Source organism: Phycodurus eques, chromosome 8, assembly GCF_024500275.1.
Source record: "Phycodurus eques isolate BA_2022a chromosome 8, UOR_Pequ_1.1, whole genome shotgun sequence".
NCBI lineage: Eukaryota > Metazoa > Chordata > Actinopteri > Syngnathiformes > Syngnathidae > Phycodurus > Phycodurus eques.
This window is the reverse complement of record NC_084532.1, coordinates 24,471,014-24,485,438: the sequence shown is the minus strand read 5'-3', so window position 1 is coordinate 24,485,438 and position 14,425 is coordinate 24,471,014.

The window sequence follows — 14,425 nt, the reverse complement described above, 5'->3', positions numbered from 1 at the left end:
CTTGATATTATTGGAACCATTTTTGTTTTATAACATTTGAGCTACGCTTTGGCCTCGTCGTACACGATGTAAATTTTGGCCAAAATAGTTTTTAGAGCACAACATGGGATAACATTTAAGATGTAACATGTACACCAAAAATCAGGGTTTGACACGTCCCTTGGTTTTGAGGTTATGGTTTGGTTCACACTGGGTACAGTTAGGCAACAAACTGCTACATCTAAAATTGCTTATATTTTTGTGCAGACGGATTCAATGACAATTTGACGTACTGCCACAAAGCATTTTGCTCGCCATGACATCTGCAGTTACACTTCCGGTCCCTTAGTACCTAATATGTTCCATGTGGGAAGTGGTATGGTACCCAAAAATCTGAATTCCGCCCATAGATAACACATTGTTAATATAGATAGATGTATTGTCAGTTTTTTTTTTTTTTTCAAAATTTAAAAGTTAGGTGTCTTAGCATGTGTGAAACTTTCTTCGCACACTATACTGTGTGTATGTGGCACATGGGCACAACATCAAACACACATTACAGCATGTCTTTATTATTATCGTTATCATCTTTATAACGGCAGTTGCTGTCGAGAGAGCTGTTGGATTCCGGATGTACCTAATGAAGTGCCCCATGAGCCAGCTATCTATGGAGATACGTTTGCAGTAAAAAATTGTTAAAATGATTTTTGTTTGTTTTGTTTTTAAGAGACCTGCTCCAACGCCAGACAAGCTTTACTAATCACCACACTGTCACTTACCTGTGTATGCATTCAAATGTTGGCATTATTCAATGAGAAATTAGGGAAATTTGGACAACTGTTCTAAAGTTAACAAAAGTATGGGAGGATTGATTAACCCACACAAATTGGACAAAGAATTTGATGGTATTATGCCGCGTTTTTACAAAGAATAGCGTCCATTGCAGCAGAGCTTGGCTGAAAGTATTCAAGAATGAAATCATTGCACCGCTGTGATGATGATCAATCAATGCGTCCAAGGACGTGTGCGTCTTCCTCGCAAACCAACAGGAAATAGGGAAAAAAAAAAAAAAAGAAAAGAAGATACCATCACTAATCATTTCATCCTGACGATCAATTTGACCCGCGGAGCATGAAATAATGGCTCAAACACATTCAGGTGGTTCTTGCAACGGGGAAAGAGGATCCAATTGATCCGAAACAGCTGCAATTGGAATCTAAATAAGCCAACCTGCACACCTACAGCACATCTTTGTTCACTTCCCACAATCCTCTCTGAGCGCCAGTGACTGACGGCGTGCCGTGCGCTATATGAAAGAAGGCAGCAATTAGCTGCAATGAATGTGTACAGTACTGGAAACAATAGAGGACATGAAGGTGGCGGTGTTGTTGTCTGCTTGGCGAGGCATTGCGGTAGATATGAGCTCAATTTCGGGATTAGAAAAAGTGTCGCCTTGCGCAAAATGGAAGGAAGAATGGGACCTTTAAACATTTGTTTTGCCTGTGCGTGTGTTTAAATGGTCGCCCATGCATGATAACAACAGGCGAAGGGAGAGTAAGAAAGCTTAACGCTGAGTCAAGACATTACATTTTGTTCACCCCATTACAGAAAAACATCCAAATTTTGTCTGTCTAGTATACCTGCATCCAATTGAGGCTCATTTGGATGAATTCCCGGTAAGAGTTTGTCAAAGTAGCAGCCCTGGAATTCACCCCAAACGGCTGCTTCAAACCTTTTTGTGAGACATGTCCGCCTAATTCCGCATTGACCGGTGAAACTGGTGACGGGGACAAAGTCTTTTGACCTTTCCGAGAATCTTTGACGAGATCAAACTTTGACACCAAGTTCTGCACGCACTGGATGGGGTCGCCCTTCTGTCTAGAATACCGGTTTGAATGTAATACATTGCAGGACCGTGTTTTTGTTCAATATCCCTCTAAATTCCCGTGAGAACCACTTAGCGGCAAGTTGGCTGAATGACAACATAAACCGCTGATATTAATCAGTAAAATCAACAAACGCCTACTCCAATTGACAGCTAATAATGAAAGGCTTCAATGCAAACTAGGGCAATAGACAGCAAAATCGATTGTGGTGTTGCAGTAATGACGTAACGATTCAGTCATCTACCTGCACGTGGAAGCATCCAGCAAACAGTGACGCATAAATAAAATGTGTCTCACTGTGGGGGGCCGGGGAGAAGCTGCTGCGATTCCCGTGTGAATCCGTAATGGGAAATCCAACGTATGAACGGATGGTGACCTAATTTATTGTGTCACAGCTTGATAAGATTGTGTGCAATTGCGTAAACGTGTTTACAATAGTGTATGTGTGTAAGTACGTGCGCTCCTCCGTCGCAGTTGGAGACCAGCTCGTCCCTTAGGATTTTAAATGAGTGCTCTTCAAGACTATCTCAAGTTTGTTCCTTTGTTTGTTTTTCCTTTCTGGAGTAGTGACAAGAAGCAAAGATGGCTTGACAACCACCAGAAAACACACATAGTGCGCATAGGGAAGGAACCTGGGGGGAACTAAAGTGCCAATTACATAATGAAAGCAACACTGGGCCATAATGCAAAAGTGGTTCTCAACTGTATCCTATTGCCGTGACCCACATTTGTATTTAGGAACAACAAAGAAATTGTATTTTTGCAAAAATTGCCTCGGACAACATGTATACCCTATTTTGAAACATTGCTATACAGTACTCTGATTACATGTTCAAAGGGCCTTATAGAGCGCCTTGTTAAGAAACTGAAGATTAACATGAGAACTGTAAGTGAATAAATACAGTAAAATGAAATATCACAATTAAACAAAATAAAAATAAAAAATCACAAAATCTTGTTGACGCTGACTGATCTCTTCTTTTTAGGAAAGTCCTTTACCTGATATGTTTCATTCTGCCGCATGCCTAAAATACTGTTATTTTGTGCAGACCACAAATCCTTGGTCTCGGGAGGTCTGTACTCTACTGAGTGTTATTTCTGTTGTTGTTGTTGTTTGTCTCCTAATTGGAACAATTCAAACCAGAACCAGAACCATAAGATCTACGGCGCACCAATCCATTCATGACAACTGTCGGAGGGATGGAGATAAAAAAAAAAATAAAAAAAATGGCAATAAAAGCAGTGCATGCTGAGTGCGGATCAGCGGATGACATGTTGGCTGGAGGCTCGTTCAGCGTGATGAGAGCTAACATTCTCATGCGCACCGTGCGGCTGTCGTCTTCAGATTGCAAACAAATAAACAGTCGCACTCTGCTTGCTGGCTCTACCCACGAATTCCACACTTGTTGATGTCCTCAGACAGCACAATTCAATCTCGGTCACAAATCATAAAAAAAAAAAAAAAAAAAAAATACAAAAAATTAAGCGAGAGCTAGAAGGTTTTGTATGACAGCCTCATAACGCTTGCTCTGTGGATGATCAGATTTCCACACATCATCTGGCACCAGATCAATAGAACGCTTCATTCCTCGGAGGCGAAGCTGCCAGAAGACAAAAGAAAACATTGCCCTGATATTTATTTGATGTCGCCTGTATGTTTGACAGGCGTTTCCCCCCGCGGTTAGCACACCGAAGGAGGCGTCATCAAACATTCAAATGAAGCCCCATTGATTTTCAAATATTTGCATCCGGCACAAAACAATAAATACATTAATTAATGAAAAAAAACAATTTAAAAAAGTCACGTCTGACAGCATGAGAAGAGAGGAAGGAGCGGGGGGGGGGGGGGGGGGGCTGGGGGGAAGATGTCATACATCATTCAGCCAGACAGACGCCACACAAAGCCACACAAAACATACAAACAACAAACATGCGTCGCCTGCCAACGGATGTTTTAGTCACAATAAAAGCATAGAGCCCAAACCCAAGAATGCAAATGGTAGACTCCTGTGTCTTCGCCGTAATCCCCCGTGAATTCACCGTTCACTCTTCATTAAAGTAACCTATTTGCCTGTTTTTGTTGTGTGGAATCTATCCCCGGGCATTGGCAGAAAAACTCACCGATTCGCATTTTTCGTGCTCTTACCGAATTGCCACAAGATGCCGTCAAAGCCCTGTCTAAATAGGAAAGTAGTACAAGAATTGTATCATAGATATACTGTACGTTGAAGTGATACATGGCAATTGCTAGACACACTTTATATATCTGGGAGGAGCTAAGTTTTTACAGAAATTACAGAGTCTTCGCTGAATGTACACGTGCACTTCCAGCACATTTTTTCGAAATCAAATCTGTAATCTGTAAGCAATTTATTTTTAAGGGTAATAAAATGGATTTGAAACTGTTTTGGGGATCACAGTTTGTAGTATATTTATGGTTTAAAATAGTAACATAGGCAATCGTGAAGATTTTCAGCGGGGCGTAAATTACTCGCATTTTTTCTTGCCACTTTTTTCACGGCAGCGTTCGGTCTCGATTCCCCCAAAATTTCAGTTGTATTTAACTTTTAAGTACGAAACATTTGCATTTAATGTTTAACTCACTTTTGAACTTTTATATGCAACATGTTTTAAGAGAATCACAATTATGTTACTTTACAGTATTTTCATGTTGGTCATTATGGTGCGACTTGAAGAGCGAAGTGTTTTTTGGTGTAAAATGTTTGAGAGCCGCTGCCCAAATACCGCTTTCTCGATATTGTACCATCCGAGCTTCTCGTCACATGCCGTCGTGGAAAAGTGGTCTGGTACCACTTCGTTGACAATTCGACTGTAGCCCAAACAAGCTCATGTACGAAATCAGTCACAAATAATACAAGGTTCCACGTCTTTAAATAGAAATTCAATGGAAATATACGACACTCTTTTTTTCACTTTTTTCACGCCAGCAACGCTAAAGTCCCAGGTAATCCCAAAAAGAAGAGGCATTTTGGAGTCTAACTACTAACGTATGGAAAGACAAATGACCCTACAAAGACAATATTAACTCTATTAAAAAGCTGCGAAAAGTGATACAGTGATTTACTGACCTGTTCCGAAGGTTCCACGGGGAAATGGGAAGCAGAGAGAAACACTCTGTTCGAAAAAGATATAGCACATACTCAATCATAGTCAATGAATATGTAATTGTAAGAGTTTTCAAACTCAAATCATTCCGTCTGGGATTTTTTATGATCTAAAACCGTATGCGGCCTGTTTTTTTAATCCGCCCTACCGAGGGCATTGTGAAGAATCATGTAATATTTATTAGATTAATAGTATTCTTCTTTTTACTATTTATTTATTTTTTTGTCATTTAATCTCGTGAAAACACTGGCTAGTTGATTCATTGCAAATCATTATTTGACATGTTTTCATGGCCAGTATTTTATCAAATGACCATCTTAAAACATGCACTGATTTGTGCATAGTCATAATTGTCCGTGTCTGCGGTTTAATGTTATTGTTGGTTCTCATTTCCCTGCACACGCCGGACGTCGGGTGTCGTGAGGCTAAGCGCACACGAGCACTCACAAATGCATGAGTGCAGTCATACAGAAAGACAAGCATGTACCAGTGAGGTCTGAAATAAATTGTTCTCCAATGCAAGCCTGCCAGACCACAGCGCAGACATATTGTTGGCTCGCCTATTATATATGAAACGCTACATTCCCCACCCCCTTCCACACACGCTCCTCCACCGTATGTTCACATGTGCAAACTCCCACAAGGCCCACTTTAGCCAAAGTGTCGATGTGTGGCCTTTCGCCGTAGCGTCGAGCTAGCCACTTTACCAGCACGTGACCCCGGCGTGCGCTGGAAAAAGAAGCGTTTAACCTCTTGAGCTTTACTGCTCGTGCACACATTTGCACAAATTACATCTCGGGTGCCTCAGCGAGCAACCATTCTGTATCTTTGATGGAACGTAGAAACAAATTTGGCCATTTAAAAATGCGACCAGCGTGGAAGCGTTCATCCTGGGTGAGGATTCCATATCTTTCATCCAAGTGTGTCTTTTGTTATTTCCCTGTAAAGATGCCGAGGAGCTGTTCCCCACCGCAGCGTTCTATCAGAGAGAACATCAATCTACAAGAGTGACATTTAATCCCAAGCTTGGGCAGAGTAGAGCAGCACACAAATATGCACACGGCACGCAAACAAAAGATGGAGTCCAGAGGATGGGAAATCTGGCAAATTAAATGGTATTGTTTATTACATGGATAAATTGGGAATTATTATTAATACAAAGGACCATGAATTATGTATTATTTTATTAAGTACGGTATGGAAAATTAATTATTTATTATTGTATTAAGTATGGTCCGGCCGCTTTGAGATCAAATTAGGGTAAACGTGACCCCTGAACTACAATTGAGTTTGACACCCCTGAGCTACACTATACGATAGTACAGACTGGCTTAGTTGATGTGATGCTGTGTCGATTAAAATCAGAAAGTGAAGTTATATGAGTTGATTTAATTGGACCCGCAGCGGAGGGCGACGCCATAATGACGAGCGAGTGCCGGGGAAAAAGCCGTGATCCTTGACACACCTTCTTCCGTCTGCCGCCACACGGCTATGACTCCAGGCAACGCGCAGCGCTAATTAAAATAGATTAGAGTCATGCATTAATACATGTTATTAAGCGAAATGAAATTAGTGGGAAAAGCAAAGTGCTGTTGGAGAGAATGATGGTCGTCGCTAATGAGGACAGTCAAATGATTTCCTCAATCAGCATTAAAAGACAGAACATTACTGCTCGCTGCCTGAACGGGCTGCAGAAGCAGGAAGTAAATGTTCTGTAGCGGTTCCAGTGACAGCAAACTTGGCTCTGAGGTTTTTTTGTTTGTTTGTTTTTTTCTTTTTAAATGTGGGTGACGCATGGCTTCAAAGCTTATCATTTTCTACTATCATTTTCAACTGAAACTCAAGTGGCAGACAAAATGACATGGTTGAGGAAATGTGTTAAGAAATAATAAATTTATACTGTTGTACTCTAATTTGAAGGCACCTTTTGACCAGATTTTCTACAGGTAAAATTTTTCCTAAAAAGGCAATATTTTCTGACTCAAACAAACTCAATTTCCACAGGAACCATCATCCTAGTGACAAAAACATTTAATTATTTTAAATTCTATGTATTCTGTCATTGCTATATGTTTTTATAAAGTATAATTATAGTGTAACTTTCTATTTAAAAACATTAAAAAATTTTTTTTTTTTTTTGGAACAGATGAATGGCATTTCCATTCATTTCAATGGGGAAAGATGATTTGAGATATGCGTTTTGGATTACAAACGTGGTCAAGGAATGAATTAAACTTGTATCTCAAGGCACCACTGTACTTTTGTCCAAATAGCATATAAATATGAAGGTACGAATAAGGATATACAGTACGCTGCCACTTCCTGGTCGGCCCGGAAGAATATTGCGAGCGCTCGGTGTAGCTCAATTAAAACGATGCTTGATTAAACCCGCAGGTCTCAAGCAGAGCGACAGCATGAGATCTGTTTCACTGCCAGCGCTGACACATTAGATGATTACACTGTGTGCTCCTGACAGCTGACACACACTCACACACGTGCACACACACGCGCACACACACACAAAGCTCAGTTACAGTAGGCCATGCTAATGCTATTTAAATCAAAAACACACACGCACACCTCCAACTAATCGCCAAAGCAAGCACCAGTTCATGAACATGACCACAATGAGATGTCATTTTATGATCCCTTAAGCTTCTCCTCTGTTCAATATTTACATTACAAGATTGGACACATGTTGTGTTTATTTCTGTTGTGCAAGGTGGCGGTTATAATTAATAACTGGCAAGGAACGGTCGCACGACAGTAATCATATGACACCGCGTGACCGAGTGTGACGTGGGGACTTGATGTGCCTGTGGATCGTCGTTCTGTTTATTTCTATTGTGCAAGGGTGGCGGTTGACACGAATAACTACCAAGAGGAGAAATCGCATTATATTACACATACATTGCGCCATTGTTTTTTTTTTTTTTTTTTTTTTTAACACTATGAATTATCTGGTTGTTCTGTTTATTTCTTTTTTGCAAGTGGTGGTTCTCATGAGTAAGCATTAGAGGGGAACTTTGCAATTTGGGGGAAAATATTTGTTAAAATGTCAATATGACCTGACAGTAATACATAAGTGATAAGTGGGGAGAAAAAATAAATAAAAATAAAAATCTGTCCTCGACGTGTCAGTCATTTGTAGTGCACTCGTGGGCACACCCCCGTGGCCTCGCGCTGACCTGTTAATTTGAGCTTCAGGAGCTTAGGCTGAAGCTATGACAGAATATCCACCTCCGTAAAATATAAAAATACCAACAAAGGTGAACATCGGAGTTGCCTTTGAGAGATGAGGGGACCTCAGGCAGCTGAGAGTATTCAGTAGTGACGCGGAAATAGCAAACATTTTTCTTGGACGCGTAAGTTTATCACATCTTTTTGATTTTTACTTGATTGGAAGTTCCAAAAAATTAAAACTTCAAACAGATAACTTTTAGTGTTATAGTAACCATCCATTACGAATAAGCCATACTACCAACCTAGCAGCTGTGGCTAACATTGGCTTGTTTACAGTGGTGATGCGTGCGATCGCTGCTATTTTATTGACGGTAGTTGAGCGTGCACTGTGACTCTCAAGACTATGCACTTAATAATCAAATGTCATTCTAAGTGGCCATGTTTGAGAATCAGACTCGTGTGCGTTAGGGGAGGGGAGGGAGGCTACGGTCATATCTTGCTGGTGGTTTAAACACTGCAAACTCCCCCATTTAAAGAATTGCCGAATGACTGGCAATTAAAGAATTGCCAGTCATTGCATGATGTGATGTCAGTGTATGACCCCGTGTGCTGTGCACTTTTTTTTTTGGACTCATTTCTAATCGTTCCGTCTTTTGCTATTGTGCGAGGGTATACAGAAACTGACAGGTTCAGAGAAAGCCCCACACACAGACAATAGCGTCAGTTAAGTGCATGTGTGATAATATTCATGAAGCAGCTCTTTAGCAGCCATGTTTATGCATGAAGATTTAAGGCGACGGAGGCCTGGGGCCAGCCGGGTCTCATCAGGGATATGACGTCTCTTTATGGAGATGGTCACAAAGGCCCAGTCCCCCACATTAGGAATTAAATTGTCCCTCACATAGATCTTTCCACGCAGCTGGACCTCACGAGATTCACTTTATTTTTCGACAATAATGCACCTCTCACGATAGTCACATGCTGTTGTTTTGCGAGAATAGCACCCCTGGAGGTTCGGTTAACAACGCTATTTCCCTGCTTGTTGTTGACACGTCGCTTTAAAGAGAAGGTGCAAATTAAAGTGGCTGTTGCCGTTCCTCTAAAAGTCTGGCACTTTCCGTGAAAACAGCTTACGCGCCCGCCGCCGCTAACACATTAGCAACGATTAGCACACGGGGGGGGCGGGGGGGTTGGGGATAACGAGGACAAAACAACACCGTAGCTACGCCAAGAACAACTATCACCTAATCATACACCAGGCAATCAGGGCATGCTCGGTGACAAAGTAGTGCAGCAGATGTTTTTCCTGCATAAAATTCCATCTAATTTCAGGTCGCCTCGGCTCTAAAACCTCTGACATCATGAAACTGCGATTACCTGACAAGCGTTGCACTAGTTGGGTGTCATTTTTCACAAAGTCAGGACTGCAGAGATGTTATTTCTTCCAGATTTCCCCCAAAACACAGAGATCGGGAGTGGCTGGGGGCATTTGGACCAGGGCGGTGGCCCCGGGCATCCAAACTGACATCGACCCCCCCCTAACCCATCCACATTTTGATTGGGGATGCTATTACCACGTACAGTGGCAGGTTACTTCCTGGTTCTCTGAAGTAAGATGACGGCGCAGTATAATTTTTGGTTTGTTTATTTTGTTACATCAATAAAACTAGCGGCGTTTGTCTGGACACAGCCTCTCTCTCTGATATTTGTGTCCATTAATCTGGGTTGTATTTCATTACGTGCCTGGCAAAGTGTCCTCTTGCTAAAAGGCGGCCCCCTCGTTGCAATACAATTAGTCTATCAGCTTTTCATTTGGCCTTTTATTACTACACACTTGAGATTGAATTATACTCTTTTAGTTTCATTTCCTCTGCGAGCGCTGACCTTCCAGCGAACAATCAGTGCACATCTGAGGCCGGAGCCTAATAGAACTAATATATCCTTTTTGGAATAGTTTTTGCAAAAGGGAAATGACAAGCGGCGTGAGTATGAAGAGGGAGAAAATGAGATCTATAATAAAGCGGTGATTCAAAGTACGTCCCGCATTGGATGGCCCGGACCCCAATTTGATCTGAGATTGAGATTTAACATCGTACTTTATTTACTGAGCGCTATTAGGACACAAGAATATTGACATTGTCCTGCTCTTATTTTTACAAAATGGTCAAATTAAGTGGTTACATACAAGCTACAAACACCAGCTGGAGCTGGAGCGAGGAATGGTGGCCAAGTTTAATGACTTGCTGTGAAACGCGAAACTAATAACTCATATGGTCACAAAATATTCAGCCCCTGAAACCGATTTCGCTTGGAAACGTGAAACTTGGTCGGCATGTCCATCATGATTAAACTCACAAAAAGCCATGCCCAAAAAGACACAGTAGGTCAGCCATAGTGGTTCAAAGCGGTCATTTTAAGGTCATTTGGACTTTTCCAGGTGCTCTTCAAAGATAAACTTGTCCTTGAGATTTGGTCCAATTGCTACCAAATTGGAAGCACATATACTAGACAGATGGACAACGCTACATTTTAAAAACAACTGTGTTTTTTTTCAATGCCTGTCAGCAGAGCATGGAGGTGAAGTTTGATGACTCTCCATAAAACACGAAACTTGAATAATTCCACAAGATCAAGATCAAATGCGAGGAAATCACGGTACCTAAACTGCTACATTTTCTTATCTGAAGCTCGTTCGCAACTCCAATTCTGGCTCGACCAAGTGACAGCTCGCAACTCGAAAAGTACATAAATTGAGGCACTCGTAAATCTAGGACAGAAACATAGCACAAAGATAAGCTATATATATATATATATATATATATATATATATATATATATATATATATATATATATATATATATATCAATGTTTTATGTTCACTTCTTTCACACGACAGACACAGGCGCGCGCGCGCGCACACACGTGACAGAAGTGACTGATGACTCGGCTCAGCTGATGTGAACCCCATCGGGATAATCTCGGCTTCTCGTTCAATCGCCAGGGAATCACACTGAGGCTAGCAACAAACAGCATAACACAGTGCTCGTGTGGCTTTATTACAAACACATACACACACACACACAAAGACCTAGTGATTTGATGTGGAGTGGAGTGTGTTGTCCCTCAGGGGGGATACAGCATAGTACACAATCAATAAGCTCCTGTGGTTTGTCCATATGATACGCTGCGAACAAACACAAAATAACAACATAAATAGACAGACAGCCGCTCCCCCGTTGTCACCGCTAACTCTGTCTGGAATCCACATGAAGTACAGTACACATGCATGCAATACAGTACACATGCACCTTTAAAAAAAAATTACGAATGAGCAATGCCGCACAGATTGTAAATTATGTCATTTTCTTTTCGCGTCCGAGCACGGCGGGATCATTACCCGCACCATTAAGCCCCTCAAGATAACACGGACAGTTTGCTTCATGCAGCCGCCGTCCACCATCTGTCTCGCCAGTGTGTGTGTACGTGCATGCGTGTGTGTGCACACGCATGACGAGGTGCATGTGAGACACATGGACACAAGTAACAGGATGCCACCGAATCAGGAAGTGGAAATGGAAGAAAATAGAGTCGCTCTTATGAACGACATTATGGAGTCTGTGGGAATTTGTGGGAACCTCAGTGGTCACTGATGTCAGACCGAAGAAAGAGGGCCTGGCATTCACCCTACCCTATGATAGACATCTCCACCGGATTTTGTTTCAATCGGTGAAACTGGTGTCGGCGGATAATTTGTTTCTAACTTTGCAGGGAGTCCAACTTAGTAAGAAAAGGCTGATTCAAACCATAGCGCCAGATTCTTTGTTGTTAAATTTTAGTCACGGGTCCTTGAGACTTTTTTGTGCATCCTGGTATGATAGAGATTTCCAATGAATTTTGTTTCAATCGGTAAAACTGGTGTCGGGGGCTGACCTTTTTTCTAACTTTCCAGGGGGTGATGCAGAGTGAGAACATTTCTGATTTAAACCAAAATGGCTGGCTCTTTGTTCAGTTTTGGTGATGGATCCTTGAGACTTTTTCGTGCATCCTGTTGTCCTCGCAAATTCATGTTGAAAGGTCAAACTGGTATCGGGGGCTAAATTTTCTAATTTTCTAGAGAGAATTACTGAATGCGGAATGGCTGATTTAAACTAAAATGGCCGACTTACTGTTTTGATTTCATACACGGGTCCCTGAGACGTTTTGGTGCGTAATATCGTGATAGACATGTATGCCTAATTCTATTGATTGTTGAAAAGGGTTGCAAGGCCTATTTTTTTGTAACTTTCCATTGGGTGTTACACCAAAATGGCTGGCTCCCTGTTGAATTTTGGTCAGGGATCCGAGATATTTTTTCGAACGTCCTGTTATAATGCTATGCTATTTATTTATTTTTACTTTCAAAGGGGCGCGACTCAGCAAGTTCTGCGGGAGTGGAGGGTGTTCAGCACACCTACAATAAATAGATTTTGACTCGGAGAGTTTTCATGCATGTTGAGGCCCCCAAATAGGCATCAGAACATGCTAAGCCGAGTAAGTAAGGGCTCTAGTCCTTCCCCCTATTGATTTTTTTTATTGGTGTGTCCCAACACTTTTGTCTAAAAGTGTTGTAAGTACAGTATACAGGGTCTTTCTTCCCTCTAACAAGCTCAGCCTCCTCCTCCTGCTCTTTCTTCCAAACAACAATGCTCTCATCAGCACTGACAGCCGTCTTATTGTCTTTGCCTCCTTATGAATAGCAGCCAAACTACTTGTATACTACTACTACTTGTGTGTGATGGGTTCTACTTCCACCCCAATCTCAAAGCTATTACCAGAGCTGATTCTCCGCTACATTACATAGCGTGTCTTCCATTGTGCTGCCGCGCCTCCAGTTGTCAATTTGTCGCTCCGCGGGGGAGCTTAGTGTCCGTGATGGTACGGCGATTTCCAGACTTCACAATGCTCATCGGAAGGTTCGATTTTGTTTTGGTCGCGATGCCTTAGTTCCCACCTAAATCTTTATTCTTCATCTTAGCAAGACATTTTGGGCAATTGCACGCTTCCAAATTTGTGGGAACAGTTTGGGGAAGGTCGTAGTGTTGCGGTTGGACATACATACAAACATGTAGATATACATGTTGTGCATGTTTGGAGGAGTTTGTGCGGCAGGACCAGATTTTATCCGATCAAACTCGAACGTAACACTCCAGAAAATTGTAGAAATTATGTCCAGAAGAGTGGGAGCTGTTATAACTAAAACAATTATAGTCAACAGGTTGACTTTTTTTTTTTTTTTTTTTCCCCCCCCTCATTGTATTCTATTTTTATTTTATTTCAGGTCAACAATTCAACACATTTCAATGAGCTAAAATTATTATGCTCTTTTTATTATATTAATATTTTTGTTCAAGTTCAAATTTTAAATGTCATTCACATTTAAAATTTACTTTTCAACAGTATTTTATTTTTAAATATGGATTGTATTTATATTTTTAGTTCGAGGTATACAGCATGAGTATGTCAATTGTATTATTATGTTCATTTTTTTACAATTTATTGTCAAATATTCTTTGCTATACAGTATTAGTATCTTTAAATGTATTTTTAGTTTAAATGTGCTTTTTAGTGTCAAATATTGTAGATTTGTATATTTACTTTTAAATAGTTTATTTAATGCGAGGAACAATTTCTGCTTTTAAAATGTCTATTTCATGCTGTTTATATTACAAAATTTGTATTTTATCATCAACTGTTTTTTATTTTGTGAATTAATTCTTTTTTACATTATTTTAAATGCACTAATAAAATTATTAAAAGATACAATTCCAAATAGAGACTCAGATCAAATGTCGCTCACTCACTTAAAATGTCTTAAAAAAGCAGGGGTGTCAAATTAATTTTTGTCACGGGCCACATTGTAGTTACGGTTTCCCTTAGACGGCCGTTATGACTGGGAAACCATGAAATGAATGTTTCATTGCGTCATCAATCGTATTACATATATCATAGTTTTATATGCAAATTGATGCATAAGTAGTTTTAAAAGCAGAAGTCAATAGTTTGTTTAACTATTATTCAAGTTACACTAAAAAGGAGTTGGGTAAACTTTCTAAAAATGCCTGCGATATGTGACGATTTGAAAATTGAGCAAGAATCATGGAAGTTAAGGCTACTGATTTGCTTTGGCGGGCCACATAAAATGATTTGGCGGGCCGGATGTGGTCCTCGGGTCTTGTGTTTGACACCTGTGGTCTAAAGCATAAAAAAATTA